Genomic DNA, 11,863 nt, shown 5'->3' on the forward strand with positions numbered 1-11,863 from the left:
GCGGTAAATTTATTTTTCTCCCCATGTATGGGGAGATGTTAAGTGTGTTCCTGAGGGACTACAATTAAGAACGAGAGAAAATGTTACTTAATAAAGTTGGAATTAGGCATTTAAAACATTTCTCATGCTCAAAACTGCTAGAGAGCTGACCTGTTTATAGGCAATAGTTCTCCAGAATTAGAAGTGGAAATACGGAGATGATAAAGAAATACAGTTTAACCAGCAAAGGGTGGTGAACGTATGTATCGCTCCACACCATACAAATATGCTGCCAGTTTAGATATAGGGCTGCGGTTCCTTTTGTCAAGCTATCCTATTTCCTGTTAGAGAAGCTAACTTTAAAATACTGTTCTCAGAAAAAGAAGATGGAACAAGAACTGCATTAAGTCCTTGACTTTTTTTTTCTCAAATTTCCCTATTGTTTGAAATAATGAGATGATTTCCTTATAAGTCATCTCTTTATTCATAGTTTATAGGAAATAAGGTTTCAGTCTTGACTGCTTACTGATGATCAAGCATCCCCCTCTGGAAGTCACCAGAAGGTGTTGCTTTAGGAGAAAGGTCGGAATCGAAGTAGAGATGACCTATCAGTCTGGTACTTGCTTCACTGTGGTGGTTACATTCCAGCCATATTTATCTCTGTTGGGCAGGGGGAGCCCCGAAGTGGTCCCCTTTCCTCTTTCCCCTCGAATGCAAGGAGTTTGCTCGTTAGCAAGAGTGATCATGCCCGACCATTGCTACTTCACTGAGTCCTCCGTTAGCAATTGTGAGAAATAGGTCATTAAGACCAAGGAGGGTAGACGTAACTCAATCTTTTAAAGTACACATTCTTTAATTTATTGGCTTAAATATAAAATCGACTTTTGGAGCATTCCAAGGAGCTTAAAGCCGAAAGCTGGTCGTTCCTTTACCACGACACGCTCCTCACGCTACCATGCCTTCAAGCATTGCCCCCCTTTCAGGGAGTTGCTTGACACACTCCTATTGGTTCTTCACAACCAAACTCAACTGGCCCCCCTTCTCTGAAGGCTCTCCTAAACTCTCAGGCAGAGGTCTCGCAGAACAAGAGAGAACTTCTGCTTCTCTGTTGCCCTTGCAGCAATCTGCTTGCACATGAGCTTCCATATATGATTGCACATCTATTCCTGTTGTCTAGCACAATGACTGGTGTTTACTGGCAATCTATAAATACTTGTTTACAAATGATCTGTTTTAGAACAGTTTGACTGGAGATGTATCCTGCCATCCAAGGATCAGAATATATCAAGGCATTCTGCTGGTTTAGATTGTTACAGGAACGGAAAGGGACTGAACAGGATGGTAAGAGTTAACATAATTCTAACCCATTTTAATTAGCATTAAGTTCTAGTGTGTTATCTATCTATCCACCTATCAATCGATCTAACAGATCTTCTCATTTTTACAACAGGGATGGTCTTTCAGCCTGCCATCTACATGTATTTTTCAAGCCAGTCTTCATGGAAATGTTTGTTTACATGGGCTTAAAAAATATGTAGTGTTGTTTTCATAGAGGCTTAAGAAATACTTGGCTGAACAATATAACTGAAAAAAAAAAAGACTAGAGGAACAAAAAGTACCAACGAAAACTTAGTGTTCATCAGAATTAAAATTAGCTGAAGGAAAACAATAATCATAACTATAAACCTTTTCCTGCTATTTGGATCATCAGCTTTCATCTCCAGCAGTTTCCCCTCCTGAGTCTCTCCCAAGCTAAGAAAGAGGTTCCCCATATGGGCCGATTAATCTGACAGGCAAGGCTAGCTCATGATTTAAAAGTCTCTCTTTAAAATATGTTAAAAAGGCTAACGGGAAGGTTCAAATTGTGAGCAGTGCCTTGGCTGCCTTGTTACAAAGGTTCACCCTTGTGACTACTTCATTATCACCCTGGATTATCTATTTAGAGCAGCCGAGGCACCACATATCTAGAATCGACACAGAACAACCTCCTCATTTCTCATGCTCTGAGGCCTCTCATCGAACTGATAATTGTCAGGCATTCCTTCCTTTTTCAGCCATCCAAGGCTAACGCCCACCAGGAAACAAAGGGTCTCTTTGAGGATGAATCTTGAGACAATCCTGGTCCCCTAAAAATTACATGCTGGGAAAATTTTCTAAGTACTAAAATTATTGTGTTTCTTTTAGAGAATTCTCTGTGGATCTAACTATAGGAATAGGTTATCACAAGAAAGCTTCCCTCAAGCCCAAGGGGGGAAGAAAGGACAACTGGGGAAGGAAGTCACAAGGGGAGTGGATGAAAGAAACAAACGAACTCTGCTCACTCTTGCCCCTCTACCCACGTCTGCCTACCGACCTTGTGCAAACTATTTGTGTATCCGTGGTCTCGTTGGATTCTCACGACCATCCTGTGAGATGATTATCAATATTATTCCTGTTTTAGAGGTAAGCTGAGGTTCAGTGCTGTGATTTAGCCAAGGTCACCTAGTTAAGTGGGGGTGCAGAGCTGGGCCTGGAATCCGGGTCTTTTCACAAGAAAGCATAGGTTCTCACCCCATGACCACAACGCTTCATGTGTTAAGTAGGGAATGCTCCTGGAATCAGAACCAGGCCTGCATCATGAACTTTGTAGGAAGGAGCCTAAGCGTCGTTAATGACCCCTCTTTTTATTGAGAAAACGACATTAGAAGCCCCAGTTAAAATGTTCTGGTTTTGCTGTACTTAGGTTCAGGAGAAAAAAAAAAAAAAGCAAAATCATGAGAGAATCAGTTCATATCAGCAATTTCATGAGAAAACCAAGAGTAGCAACTCTCAGGAAAAGCTTGCGGTCAGTGAACATTCAGTGCTGTACAATGAGAAACGAAGCTTTTGACGTTGACCGCAAGAAATTGCAAAGTTCTCCATCAACCCAGCTTAATGCCTTCGTGATCTGAGAGCTTCACACTCTGGGACAAAATAGGCGGATCAGGTTTGCCAAGCATTGGCACAAGGGCTGGAGGAAGAAGTTTTGCAATTGTCTCTGATTCAGAAATTCAGTTAACTTGTATATGTCAGTTTACAGCAGGTTCCTATTGGCCGAAGAGTCTTTGGTCTATCCATGACCTTCCATTTGTTCGTCTTACCTTCATTTAGGTAACTGCACACTGTTCAAAGCAAGGATACGGCCTGCCTCCTCTCTTGTAACTGCTCACAGTTCTCTAAACACAAAGGGTACTCACAGTGTGTTCTGGTCTAAGAAATGTTAAGACACAGGGGCAGAGCACCTTCGAGACAGCCTGTTTTCCACGCAAGAGTTAGGTAGCTGCTGTGGTGGAGCCTCATAAAAAGCCCATGACGGGTGCCTGGGTGGCTCAGTCTGTTAAACGTCTGATCTGAGCTCAGGTCTCGATCTCAGGGCTATGAGTTCAAGCCCACATTGGGCTCTACCACCAAAAAAAAAAAAAAAAAAAAAAAAAAGGCAGTTAGGATTCAAGAAGAAAGTACTTATATTTCATGAGAAAGCGCAGAGAGGGCACCATAGTCACCTGCTCTGTGATATATGCATTTGGCTTCTATTTTATGTAAAAATCACTAACAGAAATTGTACCTTTTCTCGTGCCTCCTGCTGTCCTTCACTACAGGATATATTACTCATGTTAGACCCAAACTTACCTTTGGCCCACACAAACCTGCTGCTATCTTGCTGATTGTTACTGTAAATTACTGACATCAGCAAAGCTTTGTCAGGAAACTGAGGTAATTGAAAATTCCAGAGAAGCTGAAGAAAATGCATCCCAGACAACTTCAGCCTTCTTCCTCTTTTGTAGTTTGTGTTCCTCATCTGAGTCATTGCTGAAATAGTTGAAAGGCTATGCTCACTGTGGGGATTAGGTAGAAGGCTTGTTGATTCCTATTTCCCTTTCGCCTGCCTCACTTGGATTGGAGTGAGTTTTGCCTCATTCCTTTTATCATTCGTTCAGTATCTGGATGGTGGCAGTGGAGGTTGATGCCGCGATCCGTAATTAGTGGTTATTTGAGAAATGAAGTGGTTCGTCCGCGTGGGTAAAATCCGTGCCCCAATGCCATCATAGATCATTCTCAGAAGCCTTTAGTTGTATTAAATTACAAAATTCTGGTTGTGCAGCGGGGTCCTTCTGCGGTTCCTTATTTTTACGTGACTCATTTTCTATGTTCCTTTCCGTCTTGTCACTGAGTCGCTCTTCTATTTGGCTAACGACTGGGGTCAGTGGGGGACTGGATGGTGCTGACAGGCTCTTTCCAGAAGACTCACATTTTCTTCATTCTTGCTCATTGCTGGAGTCAGAACGTTCACAGTGCTGACCTTTTAGGAACACATGGCTTTTGGCAACTCAAGCTTTGGAGGGTGCATTCATGAGGCATTTGCAGCATGCATACAGAAGCCAAGAGGAGGGGCATGTCTAAGATTAGGGTTTCAGGAAAGATGGTCTTAAGTAAGAGACCGTCGGGCTATGTTCTGGAGGAAAAACAGAAAACAGAAGGGAGTGTGTCCAGGCAGATGCAGTTGGAGGGCTAGTGACAGATTATGGAAAGAAAGGCAAGGAGCAGTCAGCTCATGGAAGCTTTGCGGGCCACACTAAGGGATATGAATTGTACTTTGGGCCCTTTGGAGAACCACTGAAGGATGTATGAGTGAGGCTTTGGCATAATCAGATTCGAGTAGTCAATGAAATCAGTGAACACATATTGAGTATCTGCTTGGTAGCAGCAACTCCCTGCGAATCCAGACTACAGAGATAACATGGTCCCTGCCCTTAAGATGCTTACACGTGTAGGGAGAAGATAGACGTGAAAGCAAAAAGCCCCAGAAGAGCGCTTTTAGCCACTGTGGGAAGGCAGGAGGAGTTAGAAAGTGGGAAGGCCACAAGTCTAGTCAGGAGTGGGTGGGGAGGGCAGTGGATGAGTTATTTCTCTTGGCACATCCTTTTCTATCGTATTTAAGGATATATGTTGAGATAACAGTTGTGATAAAATAATGTTCAAGTGAGGCATATACAAAGATCAATAAATGCCTTTAAAGTGCAGAAAAGGTGACACTCTTCTATCTGCAGCACCTCCATCCCGCCCTGGTGCCCCTCGGTCCCCTGCTGTGTCAGAAGGGGTAAGAGGGGGCCCAGTGTGACCAGTTGAGAGGCTATGAAGACAACTCTTGGGATCTGAGGTTTTCTTGAAATGAGGCAATGCCAGGGGTGATGGAGGAAGAGACTCAGGTAGGAGAGGTGATGCGGAGAACGCCTCACACACCTGGCAACCCGCTGAGAGCCACAGTAGGACGAGTCTCACGATTTCCACCCGAGGAGGCCAGGAGGGGACGGTCACCGGGTTTTTAGGGAACATGCGGGGTGGGTGGAAGATATGGCCATCTCCATTTTGGTCATGTCAAATCTGAGGGGCCTTCGAGACCTCAGGGGTGAAGCCCAGTATTCATCTGCATGTGCAGGAGGGAAGTCTTGCTGGGGAGATGCATTTGGGGGCCTGCAGTATACAGGGAGGAATTGAAGCTGTGGCTGGTGGAAAAAGTCACTAATGTGCGGGGATCCGAATCAGGAGGATGGAGAGCCCTGGCGGGGCCCTGGAAACACTGCCCTTCAAGGACTGAGTGAAGAAAGCAGAGCCTGGTTAGTGGGTAGGAAGAAAACCAAGAAGAATGTGGTTAGGGATTTAAGGAGGACTTTTAAAGAGGAAGTCATCAATGGAGTTAAAAGCTGCCTCTTCGGCGTGTAAAGATGTGTTATGATTTTCAAAACAAATTAAATACATTAGGTGGGACTATTATCGCTAGCAACATGCAATCACTGACTAATGGCATATAAAAAATACCACAAAGCTTAGAGAAAAGCAAATCAAACCAGGCTTTTAAGATGATATACCATCTTCTCGATAAAAAATGTAAAGGATGGCAGGCTGGCCTTCTGCGCAGAAGGCTTAGAGTTGGGGTTTGGTTTTCGTAGCACGGAGAAGAGGGTCTATCAGCGGAGCGTCCCCTGACTTTCCCACCTGCACTTCCATGGCCCACTCCCGGGGGGAGAAGGGGGCAGTGGTGGACAAGGAGTAAAGGGGGTGGAATGGAGCTTGGGGGTGCACCTGAGAACCCATCCCAGGACCCGGGCCTGCTGATTCCCACCTTCATGCCACTGGCACCAGGGCGATACCTCACCATCCTCACAAGGCCCACCCGTTGACTCCCTTCTGTCCCTTCTGGGCTTGCTTGGGGCCTTCCTTACCCGCAGAACTCCCTGCATCCTTCCCAAATCTCACAGGTGGAAATACACCGGTGAGTGTCACAGGGACTCCGAGCTAGGAAAGGGTCGGAGCACACAGCAGTCAGGAACCAGGGGAGGCACAGCTCACTCATTTCTGGTGCTGAACTCAGGCCACAAAAAATGAATAAAATTTAAAAAAAGATAAATAAATAAAATAAAATAAAATAAAATAAAATAAAATAAAATAAAATAAATAAAATAAAATAAAATAAAATAAAATAAAATAAAATAAAATAAAATAAATAATAAGGTCTACTTGGAGGCCCTTGGGTGGCTCAGTGGTTGAGCATCTGCCTTTGGCTCAGGTTGTGATCCTGGAGTCCTGGAATCGAGTCTGCATTGGGCTCCCCATGAGGAGCCTGCTTCTCCCTCTGCCTGTGTCTCTCCGCCTCTCTCTCTCTCTCTCTCTCATGTCTGTCATGAATAAATAAGTAAAATATTAAAAATAATAATAAATAAAAAAAGATCTGCTTGGATTCCCCCTCCCTAACTTAAAAATGTTACTGTATTTTTTTCTGACATTTCCTACCTGAGGCAAGGCTCTGGTTCCCACACAACACCCTTTTCCTCTGCTTTCTGGTTCTTCCATTATCTTGGCCTGCCCTCTGACACTGTTTCCCAATTTATGTTTTCCTTTCTCATTTCCCTCTCCTTAGCGCTGACACGAGCCACAAACCTGTAACCATGATGTCTGACTCACTTGGTGCTTCTCCTGTTAATGGACACCATGTGCAACGGGAGGCAGGAAAATACTCTTTACAGGAAATCAGACGATAATGCTTGCACTTTGGTGCCCTTTGAAACAAGAATTTAATTATCCTAATTAAAAAGATTACCTTATAGAAGACATTTGGGAAAAAGAACAGGCGGTTTGTCTTTTTCCTGATGACATGCATCTCAAAACCAAAAGGGATATTCCTGCTGATATTTGTTTTATCTCTTAAAGCTCAGGCACCAAGAGAATGGCTAGATCAAAATTTGATCTTGATTTTTAGACCAACCCGCAGACCGAGGGCTGCCGCCCTGACCTCGGTTGCTTTGGGGGTGTATTAGCTTCCTTAGGGCTGCCACAACAGAGTACCACAAACAGCGCGTCTTAAGACAACGGGAATTTGCTCTCTCACAGTCTGGAGGCTGGAAGCCCAATATCAAGGTGTCGCATGGTCGCCTCCTTCCGAGGGATCTGTTCCATTTCTCTCTCCGAGCTCTTGGCGGTGGCCAGCATCCTTGGCGTTCTTCGGCTTGTAGCTGTGTCCATCCAATCTCTGCCTTTGTTTTACACGGCCTGGTCCCTGTGTCTAAATTTCCCTCTTCTTATGGGGACACCGGCCTATTGGATTGGGGCCCACCCTTGGTTACGTCTGCAAATACCCCATTTCCAAATACTCTTGTATTCATAGGTATCAGGGGTTAGGACTTCAACATACCCTTCTGGGGGACACAGGTCGGCCCAAGCAGGGGGCTAGCATCAGGTGCCACCTACCCTTCTCTCGAGGGCCCATGAGGTCCTGGTTTTGTGGCTCAGCACTTAAAATCTAGACCTTGACCCGTCTTCTTCCAATGAAAGTGACCTTTCCCGCGCCCCACGTTCTCAGGGCTCAACTCTTACCTGTCCCTCGGGCAGTTAACCTAAGGGGAGGTGATAACAGGCAGATGTCACCTCTCCCAGGTATTTGCCCCTAACACGGGGACTTTCTCCCCTAACCTGGTGGAGGTTCGGCGGCAGGTCAGGTTGTCTTGAGCAGGCAGGCCTGCCGGTGACCCTCCGACCTTGCCGCCTCCTCCCTCTGTGGAGAGCCCCCGCCTGTCTAGGTGTTACTCAACTACAGGCCAAGTTGCTGCCACAGCCGGTCTGGTCTGATGCATCTTTGCGTTGCTGGTGTTTCTGCACCCCGGAGTGTAAGCTGCCGGGGAGACTGGCTCCTGGCGAGGAAGGCCATCAAGGGAAAGAATTTTATTTCAGAAAACGCCAACCTGAGGGATCAAGCGTGAGGACACCAGCCCACTGCAAACCGTGGATAATTTTCGGAGACCGCACAGGAGCGGGGGGAGAATGTGGTTGCAAGGAAAATAGAATAAAATAAACAGAGGCTCCCCCCAGCGCCCACCCAGGCCTTGGTCTCCATCCCGGGGGGCTGTGCTTCCAGGGTCTCGCTGTGCATGTCTGTCCCTCCCATCGGGGCGGATCCCCGGGACTTCGGAGCGTCTCCCACGGTGGCCCAGAGAGGGGAGGGGATGGCAGCTGCCCGGCACCACGACCTGCCTCCCAAGCGCCTGAACGTCTGGGTGATGGTCTCGGCCCTTGCCCTCCGCCCCTCCCGCCTCTGCCGCTGTCAGATCCTCTTCTCTTCTCCACAACTGGGAGCTCCAGGGAGCAGATTGTTTTGGCTGGAATTAGCCGGGCGCAGATGGTACCACCTGCTGCGCGCTCCCCACTTCTTACTGGCTTCTCTCGCAGCTCGCGAGGCCGTGCATTCTGCAGGAGCTCCGGAGAGGGGGAAGGGGGGCCTTGCTCCTGCCGGGCTCCAGCCCCGCCGTTGCGGAGGGGCGGGGGGGCGGGGAGGCTGGGCAGGGTGCTGGGGGGGGGGCGGGCAGGGTGCTCCCGGGGGGAGGGAGGCTGGGCAGGGTGCTCCCGGGGGTGGGGCCTGGGCAGGGTGCTCCCGGAGGTAGGGACCTGGGCAGGTGCCCGGGGGGGGAGGGGGGGGCCGCTGGGCAAGGTGCTGGGGTGGGGGCTGGGCAGGTGCTCCCGGGGGGGGGCCTGGGTAGGGTGCTGGGGAGGGGCTGGGCAGGGTGCTCCCGGGTGGGGACCTGGGCAGGTGCCCGGGGTGGGGGGGGCCCGCTGGGCAAGGTGCTCCGGGGCGGGGCTGGGCAGGTGCTCCCGGGGGGCGCCTGGGTAGGGTGCTGGGGGGGGCTGGGCAGGGTGCTCCGGGGGGTTGTGGGCAGGGTGCTCCCGGGGAGGGGGGTCCTGGGCATGTGCTCCCGGGGCCGTGGCTGCCTCCGGTGCTGGGCTCGGCCTCTGCGAACCTGCTTCGGCCGCAACCATCCTGTTTTCCAGGGGCTGACGCGCTGCCTGTGAGCAGCCCCGGGGCAGGTGGCCCTGCGGGCGTCGGGGAAGCGGGGCTCCTCCGCTCCAGAGCCGGGGGGAGGAGACAGAGCCTGCGGGGGGAGGACAGGACAGGTGCGTTCCCGCCTACTGGGGCTGGTGGCCTTGGGGTCCCGACTCCCCCACCCCCGGAGGACTCACGGATTCCCAGACTCCCTCTGCTCCCCCACGGGGCCAAAAGACCCCAAAAGTCTCACTCCTTAAAATCCTCTGAATCATGTCAGCAAGGCCGCTCTGCTGCGCGTCTCCCCACGAGGTCACGTCACACACCTGTCAGGGCTCTCTGCCCCGCGCGCCGGCCTCCCCACCCCCCCGCCCCCGGTGTCCCTCCCCAGCTGCACGGTCGGTCCTCCGCCGGCCTCTTTACGCTGCACGGGCCTCAGTGCCTGGCCCCCCGGCCCGTGCACCCTCCTCCGGGAGCACTCCCTCCGCACCTCCCAGCCCCGCAGCCTGCCAGGCCCCAGCTCCTGGCCCCCCGGCCCATGCACCCTCCTCCGGGAGCACTCCCTCCGCACCTCCCAGCCCCGCAGCCTGCCAGGCCCCAGCTCCTGGCCCCCCGGGCCGTGCACCCTCCTCCGGGAGCACTCCCTCCGCACCTCCCAGCCCCGCAGCCTGCCAGGCCCCAGCTCCTGGCCCCCCGGCCCGTGCACCCTCCTCCGGGAGCACTCCCTCCGCACCTCCCAGCCCCGCAGCATGCACAGGCCCGAGCACCTCGCCCCCGGGCCGTGCACCCTCCTCCGGGAGCACTCCCTCCGCACCTCCCAGCCCCGCAGCCTGCCTCAGGCACTGCTGCTTCCGAGAGACCCTTGCCTGGCACGCCCCCCTCTACCCCTTCCCGCTGAGGTGGCCTGGCCCCCGATTCCTTCTCATTCACATTATTTTTTAAAAAGATTTTATTTATCCACGAGCGACAGAGAGAGAGAGAGAGAGAGCGAGAGAGAGAGGCAGAGACACAGGCAGAGGGAGAAGCAGGCTCCATGCAGCGAGCCCGATGCGGGACTCGATCCCGGGACCCCGGGGTCACGCCCTGACCCAAAGGCAGAGCCCCAACCGCTGAGCCTCCCAGCCCCCCCCCTTTCACTTTTACATCATCTTTTACGGTTAACCTAATCGTTTCTGTTTTCCGCTCCCTCCCCCACAACTAGGCCCCTCAGGGTGGAGCTGACCGCGCCCCTGTCCTCGCAGGGCTCAGGAAAGTGCGGGGGCGCAGCATCACTCCGCGGCTGGGCAGCCACCGAGGGACACGTTCTTCTGTGCTCAGGGAGAGGATGCGCCCGGGGTTGGGGAGGGCAGGCCCGGGCTGGCGCAGCCGACATCCCCCGCGGGGCCTGGGACCCTGCCTCCCCCCAACCCACCCTTCGGAGGTGAGCCTGCAGCGCCCAGCAGGCGCCCTCGCTCGCCAGGCACGCAGACAGGGGCCTGCAACCCGGTGGCTGCTCCGCAGGGTTAGGGTCATCCTTAGGATCGCTGAACATTACAGGACAGAAGAATCGAGGAAGGGTTAGAAGCACCAGTAGAGGCAATAAGGCATCTATGGAGACCCGGCTTCGGGACTCCGCTCTGCTAGGAACGACTTGGGCTTTTATTCCTTCTGAGCCCCAGAACTTTAAAAGCCAAGGCCTCAGATGAGACAAGATCTCTGCCCCCGGGTGTTCTCGCCTTGGCCCTCGATCTCAGAGTAGTCCCACTGCAGGTGCAGGACGCTCCTGCCGCCCCTGGTACCCCGGGCCTTGCTGCTTCCTCTGACCACCTCGGATGCTTCAGAATCCAGCAGGTCTCCGTCTCTCCGTTGGAGGAGATGCTAGTCCCGGAGCCTGAAGGACCCTCAGATGATGATGTGATCGGAGTAATACCGCCTTTCCAAGGTCGATTATTTCCATTCCATCCGTGCATGAAGAATTCTGGTGGACCAGGACAGACTGCTGGCGGGAAGCGGGGAAACTAGCTGGTTTCTTTCGATGCTTCCATAGGCGTTTGAAGGAGGGTTCCACCGTGACATGTTGAAGAGAGCACTGTCAGGAGGCTGGGGTTGCGACAGTCTATGCTCAAGGGCTTTCTAGACCATTCAGGAATAGAAACAAACCAATAACCAGTGTGGTCTCAAGGATAGGTAGGCTTCAGCTTCCTTATCTACAAGATGTGGCTGGTGCATTAACTGCTTTTATTTTTCCAAGTGTGACACACATAAAGATTCTCTTCCTTACCCAAGTCATAGGAGAGTTTTATTAAAGAACAAGAACAAGATTTTGGACACTTCTAATGCAGACACCAAACGTGTTACAATGTGGTCGGGCCATAGAGGAGTTTATAGCATGTTCATAGAGTGATCTGTAGGTTAAAGCATGTGACTCAAGGGATCAGGACAATTCCTGGAAAACTATTTGTACGAATCCTTATTTTAATTTCCATCTTCAAAACCAAGGTAGTACATAATAAGCAGCCCTTGTGGTTAGGACTCTTCTTGTTCAATAAGAGTTTTTTCTTTAATGTTCCATCACCACTT

The sequence above is a fragment of the Canis lupus genome, chromosome 20, assembly GCF_048164855.1.
Source record: "Canis lupus baileyi chromosome 20, mCanLup2.hap1, whole genome shotgun sequence".
In the NCBI taxonomy this organism is placed as follows: Eukaryota; Metazoa; Chordata; class Mammalia; order Carnivora; family Canidae; genus Canis; species Canis lupus.